This window comes from Chrysochloris asiatica, unplaced genomic scaffold (genome assembly GCF_000296735.1).
Source record: "Chrysochloris asiatica unplaced genomic scaffold, ChrAsi1.0 scaffold00238, whole genome shotgun sequence".
Classification (NCBI taxonomy): Eukaryota; Metazoa; Chordata; class Mammalia; order Afrosoricida; family Chrysochloridae; genus Chrysochloris; species Chrysochloris asiatica.
In genome coordinates this window covers 3,472,676-3,484,109 of record NW_006408756.1, presented here as the reverse complement: position 1 = coordinate 3,484,109, position 11,434 = coordinate 3,472,676, and the positions used below count along the sequence as shown (strand labels likewise).

General features: G+C 42.1%; 1 pseudogene; it reads left to right on the top strand.

Annotated features, from left to right (window-relative positions):
- Positions 1 to 235: 235 nt before the first annotated feature.
- LOC102815524 lies at positions 236 to 1,987 on the top strand (annotated as a pseudogene).
- Positions 1,988 to 11,434: the final 9,447 nt, after the last annotated feature.

Genomic DNA, 11,434 nt, shown 5'->3' with positions numbered 1-11,434 from the left:
CACCCCTGTCCCGTGCCTCAGGGTAGGGCCACTTCCTGGCCTGAGGCTGGGACTTGGCGGGCCTCCGTTGACCCGGTGACCGTGGTGCCTCCAGAGGCCAGAGGCGCCCTCGAGCCTCCCTCCCGGGGACATGGGGCCACCACCTTCCCAGGTCCCCTGAAAGTCCACATGCTAGGGCACCCACCGCGCCAAGCTGCTCCCACCGTCTGGCCCGGACGGCTAGGAGTGGGCAGCCATGAACGACAAACCCCAGTGGGACATCAGCAGAACGCTGGGGGTGGCCAGGCTCTTTAACCTGGTGTGTGGGATCCTGGATGCCTGTGTAACCCCATTCCTGACCCTCTACCTGAGGCAGCTGGGCCTAACAGCGCCCTGGGTGGGCATCCCCATGAGCACCAAGCACCTGATCACAGCCTTCTGGGCCCCCTTCTGTGCCTTCTTGGCCAAAAGATACCAGAAGAGGAGAGCGCTTCTTCTGAGCTCGCTGCTGGGCTCCGTGGGAGCCAGCCTGCTGATGGTCCTGGTCCCGCCTTTGGACAAAGACCTGGTATACCGCTCATGTAACGAAAGCAGCAACGGCAGGACCACCACAGTTGTGCCACTGGGGGTCTCTCGGACTGTGGATATCACCACAGTACAAGAGTGGGCCTCAAGCCACCGAGCCAAGAGGACTGGAATTGAGGAAGCTTCTGGAAGCTTCAGAAAAGGGCTTGATGAACGTGACCAAGAGCTTTCAGTGATCTGTCCAGCTATTCAGTGGACTCTGTTGAGGAAATCAGGACAACACCTCAAGTTCTCCTCCATCACTTTGCCTCTTTGGAGGTGGTCAACACTTCGCCCCATCTGCTTCCTGAGAGTACCATGCTGGGGCATCCAACCAACTTGTTGGTAGACAAGGAGAAAGCACAGAATCTTGACCTCTCCTTGCAAGGGCTACAGTGGACTTTCATCTTCTCCCTGGGGTTCGTGGTGTTCTGGGAGCTGCTGACAGCCCCTCTGGAGCAAGTGGCTGATGGCAGTCTTTATGAATACTTGGACTATGTGGATGCCACTGACTACTACCGAAGCCTGTGGGTCTGGAGGTTGCTGGGCATGTCAGCCGGTGTGTGTGGCATCACAGCATTGGTGGAGCAGCTGGATTGCTACATGATGACAAGTGGTCCCGGAGGTGTGGCATACTTCTATGGCTACTCTCTTGTCAGCATCGTGGCCACGCTAGTAAGCATCGCCTTTCCAGTCCCCATCTGCCGGTGGCGAGAGCCCAGCTACAAAACGGTCAAAGCATTGCCCCTCATAGGAGGTAATCCCCATCTCATCCTCCTGGCCTTCAGTGTGTTTTTGGTGGGAGCTGCCACCAGGGCTGTGGAACTGTGCAGAACTTTCTGTTCTGGAACATGAAAGACCATGGCAGCAGTGAGCTGGTCATGGGTTTCGCAGTTGCCCTCAGCTTGCTGAGGGAAATTCTGCTTTATCCATTCAAGGTTGTGTTGCTTCAGAAACTGTCCAGGGTGGGCACTGTGGGACTGGGGCTGGGCTTCCTGGCTGTGCAGCTGCTCTACTACTCCTTCCTCTGGAACTGGTGGTCTGTCTTCCCTGTCCAGATCTTGAGTGCCCTCAACAGCGGGACTCTTTGGTGGGCAGTGGGGGCCTCGCTGGAGGACCTAGCCACTCCTGGAACAGCGAGGTCTCTGAGCTCCATGTTCCGAGGTCACTTTTACAGGGGAGAGTCTAGCCTGGGCAGCTTTGTGGGGGGCTTCGTGGTGATGTACTCCAGCTTGGCTGTGCTCTACCAGGCCTGTTGCATGGTTTTGCTGCTCTGGCTAGCTGCCTTCCTCACCCTCCAGGCCAGGCTGCCCAAGAGCGGAAAATCAACTACTCAAAGCTGCTGGCCATGGAGGTGAGTGACACCAGCAACTCTGAGGAGGGGACTGAGAGGGACTGGCTTGTGAAAGCTATGAAGGAAGAGCGTTCGAACCAGGCCCGGTGAGGGACGGTCAACACTGCGCTGGTCTGGGAAGGAGCCAACGGATTGAGCAAAACTCAGTCAGCTGTGGTCAGAATCCTGCCTTGGACTTAGAGGATCCTGGGCAGAGGGAAGGCACGTCTGTGCCAAAGGCCCAACGGGATCATCTAGCTGAATAATTTTCTTTACTTTTAGAGTAAAGGGAGATTTCACTTTTTGCTTTTTAATCTTTTCCAAATAATGGAAAATTTGCTAAAAAACAAATCACACACACACACACTCTTTGTATTATTCACTGTATTGTGATCTATACAGTTTATGAGATCTTGAGTCGATTTGATGCTTGTGCTATGGAATTCACCAACAGCTGAAATTGACAAATTGAATTGGCAGTACCAGGAAAGCCTCTGGGACCTGCAGGATTCATCCTGCGGAGAGGGCGGCTGGCTTGTACATTCCCATGGGTCATAAAGACATTAGCGTGTTTCAATAGAAGGCACCACTGTGGGCAGATGCAAATGGTAATGAAAACCAGATATTTCTCTCTCTCTTCCCCCCCCCCCCCCACACACACAAATATCCAAGCACCCACACTCACAGCAACATATGTTTCCAACGAGAGAGAACTATGGGAAACAGTGGTAAAACAGCCCCGGTCCCCATGGGCCTCCTCCCCTACTACCAGGCCATACAGAATCCTTAATCATGTTTGTTTCCAATTTTAATCATAGACTAATGCATGGTAAATGTCATTACAAGTTCCTTAAATGTAATATTTCTTAGGTTGTATGAATAATAACAAAATTGTTTTATAGAATCTTTCTAGATTGAATTACATTATTAGTTTACAACATTATTAATAACTGAGAGGAAGCCCTTTTCTTTTTCTCCTTTTCCTTTAATTACGGCTTCATTCTCAAGAAAGTTCTTAATACGGGTTCACAATTACTACTTAACCCACGATCGTAGCTAAAACACCAGGAAATCTGACAAAATCAGTAACTATCAAAACACCTGTGTAGCTCTGCAGGTTAATGCACTGGACTGCAAGGTCGGTTTGAACCATAAGGTCAATGGTTCAAACTCACGAGCTGCTCCTTGGAAACCCTATACAGGGTTGCTGAGTCAGAACTGACTCGAGGGCACGTAACAACAACAACAACAACAACAACTAAACACCAGTAGTAACAGTGTGGGCTTGTAGCGTGTATAGACTAAAGCACGTGATTCCAAGTGTCACTGTAATTGGTTAATAATGAAAGCTCTAGCCAGAGCCCATTGGTTGTGGTGGTGAAGTTGTTTTGACTCAATAGTGATCCTGTATAGGGGCTTTCGAGGCTGTAAATCTTTACGGGAGCAGAAAACGGCATCTTCCTCCCTTGGAGAGGCTGTTAGATTCAAACTGCTGACCTTGCAGTGAGCAGCTCAACTCGTGATCCACGTCGCTACCAGTCCTGGTGTGGTGCTGTTTGATAAGCACTTGACCATAAGGTCAGTTTGAACTAAACAATCAGTTTGAACTAAAAGGTCGGCAGGTCAAATTCAGTAGCTGCCCCTCATAATCCTTATACAAGGTCTCTATGAGTCGGAAACGACTCAGTGCGACTCAAAAACACCAAGACTCCTTAGAGCAAATCCGATTTATAAAGATATTGATAATAAGAGGTTGTAATTGATGAAAACTATAAAGAAAAGAGGTATCTGACTTGTGTCAGAACTGACTTACGTTAGACTCTTCAGAATGGACCCTTGTCATCACTTGGGGGTATACCTGTGATCAGCTTTCTTACATATTTCACAGGTGCTTGAAAAGATTCTATAAAGCCTCTCTCTCATTAGTGACTTTAGTCACTCGTAGTTGTCCATTAGATTCTGAACGATACATTTCTATATCCTTTCTCAATGGTTTTGCTTTTATTGTGGCCTGTGTGCAAATGTCTACAGCAAGTTAGTTTTTCATTTAACACTTTGCACGTGTTAGTTTTGTGCCTTTGGCTGCATCCCTTCCATATAGCAGCACTTTTGCTGTTTCCTCTCTGACTCCCCCTTTCCAGTCATCCTTCCTCCCTACCCCTTCCTTCCTTTTTGGCTTTGCTATTGGGTAACTGTTTCCTTCTGATTGGCTGTGATTGGTTGTCGAGAGGAATATCTTCATTAAAGGCATTATTGATCACTTTCTAGGCTTGTCTATCCTTGGGATGATGGCTAGAGGTGGGCTCAGTTCTTTCTAGATGTTTTGACTGAACTGTCTATCACTGGTCGAAATGCACATTACTTTCCTCACTAATATTGTAGATCTGTCATTCTTTTACATTTCTGTCAATATTTGTTTCATTGATCTTGAGATTGTACTGTTTGCTGACACACATGCGGATTATTCAAGCTCCCTGGAGAGTTGTTTCATTTTTTATTATGTCCTAGTATTCTTTATCCCTGAAAATCCCATTTAACCTTAAAATGTACTGTTTCTGATTCATACAGCTCCCTTAGTTTTCTTTCACTTTGTTTCTCTAGTATATCTTTATAAAATCTGTGCCTCTCAATCTTTTTTATTGATGTTGTTGGATGCCATCGAGTTGGCTCTGACTCATAGTGACCCTGTGTACCACACAATGAAAGATTCCAAGATCCTGCAGCAACCTTATAATCATTTTTGAACCTTGGTAGCAGGCATGGTGTCAGTCCATCTCATTGAGGATCTTGTCCTTTTTCCGCTGATTTTCTACTTTACCGAGTATAAAGTCCTTCTCCAGGGACTGATTCCACCCCAAACCATGTCCAAAGTACATAAGACAAAGTCTCACCTTCCTTGCTTCTAAGGATCATTTCAAGATGGATTTTTTCCTTCTTCTGGAAAACCATGGTACTTTGAAATGTCTTTACCAGTAACACAATCCAAAGGAGGTGATTCTTCTTCAGTCTTCCATTTTTGGTATTCAGCTTTCAATCTTTTTAGACCTTACATTTTAGGTTTATCTTTTGTAAATAAAATATTGTTGGATTTTTTAAAAGTCAATATGAGTCTTTCAAACTTTTAACTAAATAGAACAATGTATTTACTAATTGCAACTCTTTAAATATTGGAATTTGCTTTTGTAATCTTAATGTTTTAATGATTTTTCTCTTTCCTGCTGTGTATTGGATTGATTTAGTAGCTTTCATTCCTCCTTGGAAAAAATCATTAGATTTAGAAATTGTACCTTCTAGTTACATTCCTTTATTGATAATCTTAAAATTTTAATATTAAGTATTTGCCTTTCAAAGTCTAAAATCAATCAATATGTATACTCTTCTCTCAAAGTACATGTAGACTTTAGATCTCTGACTTTGGTGATCTCCTCTTAAACCGCACATATTCTTGTTGCCTGGTGTTTAGTTTCTACCTTGTGGAAAAGCTACTCAAGCTAGACAGCTTCCCAGCATGCCTCACAAGGGTCTATAAAGATGAGAAACAAGAAACAGGAATTCAAAATGACTAGGTTCCAGAGCAGCATATCTTGGAGGGATTTTTTGAGCAAGACAATAACAAAATAAACAAAACAAAAAATGAAAAGTATGCAATAATCACAGAGATAATGCTTTAGAAATTTCCAGAATTGAAGGCTAAGAACCTATACATATAAGCACACAATGAACCCTGAGTGGCTTAAATAATATACTCCCTTTCCATCGTGTTGTGCGGAAACAACAGGGTACCAAAGATACTGATGATATTTCAAAAACAGTAATAGGACAGAACAAATTCCTGACAAGGAAAAGGCAATTAGTTTGCGGGAGAATTTTCCAATCAAGAACAAGAGAGCCTAGAAGAGAAGATAACGAATCTTCCGGTCACTAAATGATCATCATCTAAATTCTATACCCAGACACACTAGCTTTCAAGAGTGAGGATGAATAAAGAAGTCTCCAGACAAAGATATAAATGAAGGTTTTGTATTTGCATATTATCACTGAAAGGATGATGAAGAGATTCGAGTTTTCAGTACAGCCTGTATATTACTATAGTTACAGATAAACTCTGAAATATCAATCGTTTTCAACAGCAAGAGTTTGGATTTTTTGCCATCATTGTATTCACTGTTGAGCCCTATTGAACAGCATTAAGTATCAAGTGATAGCCAAAAGGTTGGCAGTTCAAATGCATCCAGCAGCTCCAGGGAAAGAGAAACCATGGGAAAGGTCCAGTGGTGGGGCTATAGTAATGAATTCATTATGATTGATTTCCCTCCTCAAATCTAAAAGGATAGTTTTGTACATTTGAACTCTTTCATAATTTTCAATGAAAGAATACATATATGTCAGAAAAAAGCAAAATTGTCATAAAAAGGGAGATTCCTTAATAGGAAAATTGGCTAAAAATGTGAATAAAACCATATAAACACAGGGAAGAAATGTATCTCTGAGAAATGTGGATTGAATTCAGGTTTACAGAGCAGATCATCAGTTTTACATTCAATAAATCATCGACTTTGCTTCACTACACAGATTGTGACTGCCTTGGAGCACTGTCAGTTAACAGTATTTACCTCTCTTCACTTCAACTTTTGCATTTCTCCCTGTGTCTCCCATTACCTTCGTCTGTCCTCTGTCAACCTCCTTCTTGTGGTACATTGTCTGCCCTGTCATCCATGTTAGCAAGTGTCTACCCTCAAGTTTGTGAATGATTTTCCCTTCCCTACCTGATACCATCATAGTGTGCATCCTTTATCAGGAAAGCCTTTTCTTACCAGTTCACAGTGTTGGTCTCCTACAAAATTTGTCCTATTGTGATTTACTAATTTCACTCAGCATAATATGACTCCATATGATAAACACTGGACTGCTAACCACAAGGTCATCAGCTGAGTCCACAAGTTACTTCTTGGGAGACAGATGAGGGTTTCTGCTCTCATGAAGATTTAAAGTCTCGGAACACTTATACATAGTCGCTATGAGTCTGAACAGATTCTACAGTACTTAACAACAAAAACAACAATGCCTTTCAGGTTCATCCATGTGGTGAAGTGTTTTAGAGTTTCCTAGGAACTCCCCAACATTGTGTATTGTTCCACTGTGCGTATGTGCCAAAGTGGGTTTAATCCTTCTTCTATTGAGGGACATTTAGGCTGGCACCTTCTTTTTGATGTGTCTCTTGTATACAGCATATTAAAGGATCCTGTCTTCTTATCCATTCGGCTCTTCCTCTTGACTGGTGCATTTATTTACATTCAGCTTAATTATCGGTATGTATGAATCGATTGTTGAGCTGTTTCTGTTTGTTTTGGTGCTGCTGCTCCTTTTTTTGGTGTAGATATTTTTTTCTGTGCTTAGCTCATTTTGTTTGTAGGTTTTGTTTTACATTTTCTTCACCTCTTGTCAGAAGTCCTCCCCAAATATTCATCTTTCAGAGAACTCCAACATAAATTAATTTGTTTAAAGACATATTGTTTTTCTTATGGGAATTATCTTTCAAGATAGTAATTCTTTATACCAAGAATGTGAGGATATGACCACTGGAATATTCCAAGAGTTGCCCTGAGTAATTTTTGTCTCTCTGTGTCCTCACACATACACACCCGCATATACAGACAATAGACTCTTTGATACCAAGATCTATGCCTTCCCTATCTTTGTACCCATAATCGCTGAACCTAGGGAACATCGACTGGTTATCTTACCCATGTTAATGTAAATATAAGACCCTGGGCTCTCTTGTTGGGCTTAAAATATTAATTTTGAAAATATCAGTTGTGTGAAGAAAAAGAACAAATAGATGATACTAACCATCTGGTGCTTTTCATCCAAAAAGTTTGTAAGTCTGGTGAACACTCAAAGCCGACTGGAGTAGAAGAATAGAAGTAAGATCATTCCTCAATCTGGGAGCAAGTGTTAGGAGACATTTTAATGCCAACCAGGTCAATCAGAGTATAATTGCCTCTTATATACTCTCTGGAAATCAGAGACATTATTTACCTAGAGCTGAGTATCACTTGAAAAGATGACAGCCTTCCCTGCCTTTGAAAACATCAAAGACAATCAAAGCATCAACTTTCAACTTGATCTTGACAATCCTACATGGAGTATACAGGTTGGGAAGACAGCAGCAACCAGAAAGAACCAGGCAGCACACAGGGTCACAGAAAAAAATAAATCCCAGTGCATCTCAGCAAGACCTTTTGGTAGGTGACCCTCTGGTCAAACCTTGAGTGGTTCTAAACAATACTGGGCGTCCTGATGTGGTGCTGTAGAATGAGAAGTGGACTGTGAACCATAAGGCCAGTGATTCAAACCTACCAACTGCTCCTTGGAAGCCCTAGATAGGATTGTTAAGAGCCAGAGTGACTCAACGGCAACCAGTACCGGGTTCAGATGGGGCCAAATGTTCAGTGTGGTGTGTCTGGATGGCACAGTTAATGTGCTCAGTTGCTCACAAAAAGGTTGATGGTTCAAATCTACACAGAGACACCTGAGAAGAAAGAACTGGTAATCTACTTTCAAAATATCAGCCATTGAAACCCTCCAGCATACAGTCCTACTCTGACAGATAGAGCGCCACCATGTTTGGAGTTGACTTGTAGCTGGTGGCTTTTGATGTAGAGGGTCAATAACCATGGCAGTCATCTATATAGGATTTGAGAGGCATTAAAGAAGACCTTTCCATCTGCTTGAGGTTCCTTTAAACCTCTCCTTTGGGCTAACTTTAGACTTTGTAATTAAATGCAGATGGTACCTGAGAGAGGTAGCACATTCTCACAGAGCACACATTAACAACTAATTTAAATTAATTTTAGCAGGTTCTTGGCCCAGAGCAGAGTTGAGAACCAATGGGACCATCAAAAAATCATTTTATGTCTCTAGTTAAAACTTGTTATTACTTTTAAGTATGCATTCTAGAAGGCTCTGCTATGGATGGGTGCACGTTGAATTCTTTTAAGATTCAGCTGTTTGGCTGGAGTTGAGTGTCTCCTTAGCTGTCTAACAAGTCAGCATGCTACTTCCCCTTGGAAAACAATTTGTCAGAGTGTTTTTTAATTAAAAAAAAATATATAGATATTTTAAGAAACATGTGGATCCACATGCAGTTGTAAGAAATAATATCGAGAGATCCAGTGTATTCTTTACCCAGTCATACCAATGGAAGCTTATTGCAAAATGATTTACAAACTATCCTACAAGACTTTGACACAGTCAGGAGAGAGACCATCTCCTTTCCTAAAAGGACCCCTCAAGGGAAGCCAGGTGTGGTGCAGTAAGACAAGCAATGGACTGCTAATTGCAAAATTGAAACCCACCAGCGTCTCCTTCAAAACCCTATACAGGGTCGATATGAGTCAGAACCAACTCAACAATGCTTAACTGCAACAGGAACCCTCGGACCTTCTTTCTATAGCTTCCACTGCCTTCCTTCTCCCATCATTGGAAACAGTTTCCATGTGTTGTCATTCAGAAAGAACTACACAATTGAAATTATGGTGTATGTAATCTATTAGGTAGGGCTTTTTTTACACTCAGCATAATTCCCACAAGATTCATCCAACTTGCTGCATATTTCAATAGATTGTTTCTTTTCCATTGCTGAGTAATAGTCTTAGCAACAAGAGATATTTTAAAACACCCAGGGGATACTGACCTATGGTTTAACATCAGGAAAGATGGGCATAAGAGGTATATACTTCCCGTATCTATTCAATCTGTACACTTGCTGATCAATTAATACAGAAAGCTGGATTATATGAAGAACATGCATCAGGACTGGATGAAGACTCATTAACAAACTGATATGCAGGTGATACAACTTTGCTGGCTGAAAACGAAGAGGACTTAAAATACTTCTGATGAAGATCAAAGACTACAGCCCTCAGTCTGGATTTCACTTCAATGTAAAGAAATCAAAAATCCTCACAACTGGACCAATAAATAACATCATGATAAAAGGAGAACTGATTGAGGTTTCCAAAGACCTCATTTTGCTTGGATCCACAATCAGCACTCCTGGAAGCAGCAGTCAAGAAATCAAATGATATATTGCACTAGGAAACTCTGTTGCACAAGTCCTATTTGTAGTGTTCAAGATCAAAGACGTAAGTTTGAGGACTAAGGTACACCTGACCCAAGTCATGGTATCTTCCATAGCCTCATATGCAGGTGAAAGTGGAACAATGAATAAACAAGTTTCAGAGTCTCTTCTGACATCCGTTTTGATCTTTTCCTTCTTTCTTGTCTTCTGAATGACTTTTTGCTTTCTTCATGTATGATGTTCTTGATGCCATCCCACAACTCTTCTGGTCTTCTGTCTTTAGTGTTTAATGTATCAAATCTGTTCTTCAGATGGTCTCTAAATTCAGGTGGGATATATTCCAGGTCATATTTTGGCTCTCATGGACTGGTTTTCATTTTCTTCAGTTTCAGTTTGAATTTGCATATGAGCAATTGATGGTCTGTTCCACAATCTGCCTCTAGCCTTGTTTTGACTGATGATATGGAGCTTTTCCATCGTCTCTTTCCACAGATGTAGTCAATTTGATTTCTGTATATTCCATCTAGTGAAGGCCATGCATATAATCGTCTCTTATGCTGTCTAAAGAAATGTACAAATCATTGATTTTGCAGAATGCTATCATGCATTCTCCAGCATCATTTCTATCATCAAGGCCATATTTTCCAACTACTGAACCTTCCTCTTTGTTCCCAACCTTTGCATTCTAATCACCAGTAATGAGGAATACATCTTGATTGCATGTTTGATCAATTTCAGATTGAAGAAGTTGGTAGAATTCTTCTATTTCATCCTCACTAGCTTTAGTGGTTGGTGCATTGTTGTTGTTGTTGTCAGGTGCCATCACGTCGGAACCGACACATAGCGACCCCATGCACAGCAGAACGAAACAATGTCTGATCCTGGGCGTAAATTTGTATAATAGTGGTATTAACTGGTCTTGCCTGTAGGCGCATGGATATTATCCTATCACAGACAATGTCATACCTCATGACTGTTCTGGACTCACTAATGTTGTTGTTATGTGCCATGGAGTTGGTCCCGACTCATAGCAACCCTGTACAGGGTTTCCAAGCCTGTAAATCTTTACGGGAGCAGAAAGCCTCATGTTTCTCCTACAGAACAGCTGGTAGTTTCAAACTGCTGACCCTGAGGTAATCACTACACTACCAGAGCTCCTTTAGGGCTTTAAAATTTGTGAATCTTTATGGGAGCAGACTGCTACGTCTTTCTCCATGAAGCCACTGGTGAGTTTAAACTGTTGACCTTTCAGTAGCAACTGAGTGCTTTACCTGAGCACCACCAGTCCTTCATCATGGTATGAATATAGCACATTGCATTTAAAGTTTTATCCATTGAAGGACATCTGAAGTGTTTCCAGTTTGGGCTATCATGAATTAACTACAATCAACAATAAGATGCAAATTTTTGTGTGAATATCAGTATTCAGTTCTCTGGGATAAATGGCAAAACTGAAGTTGTTGAGTTCTATGGTA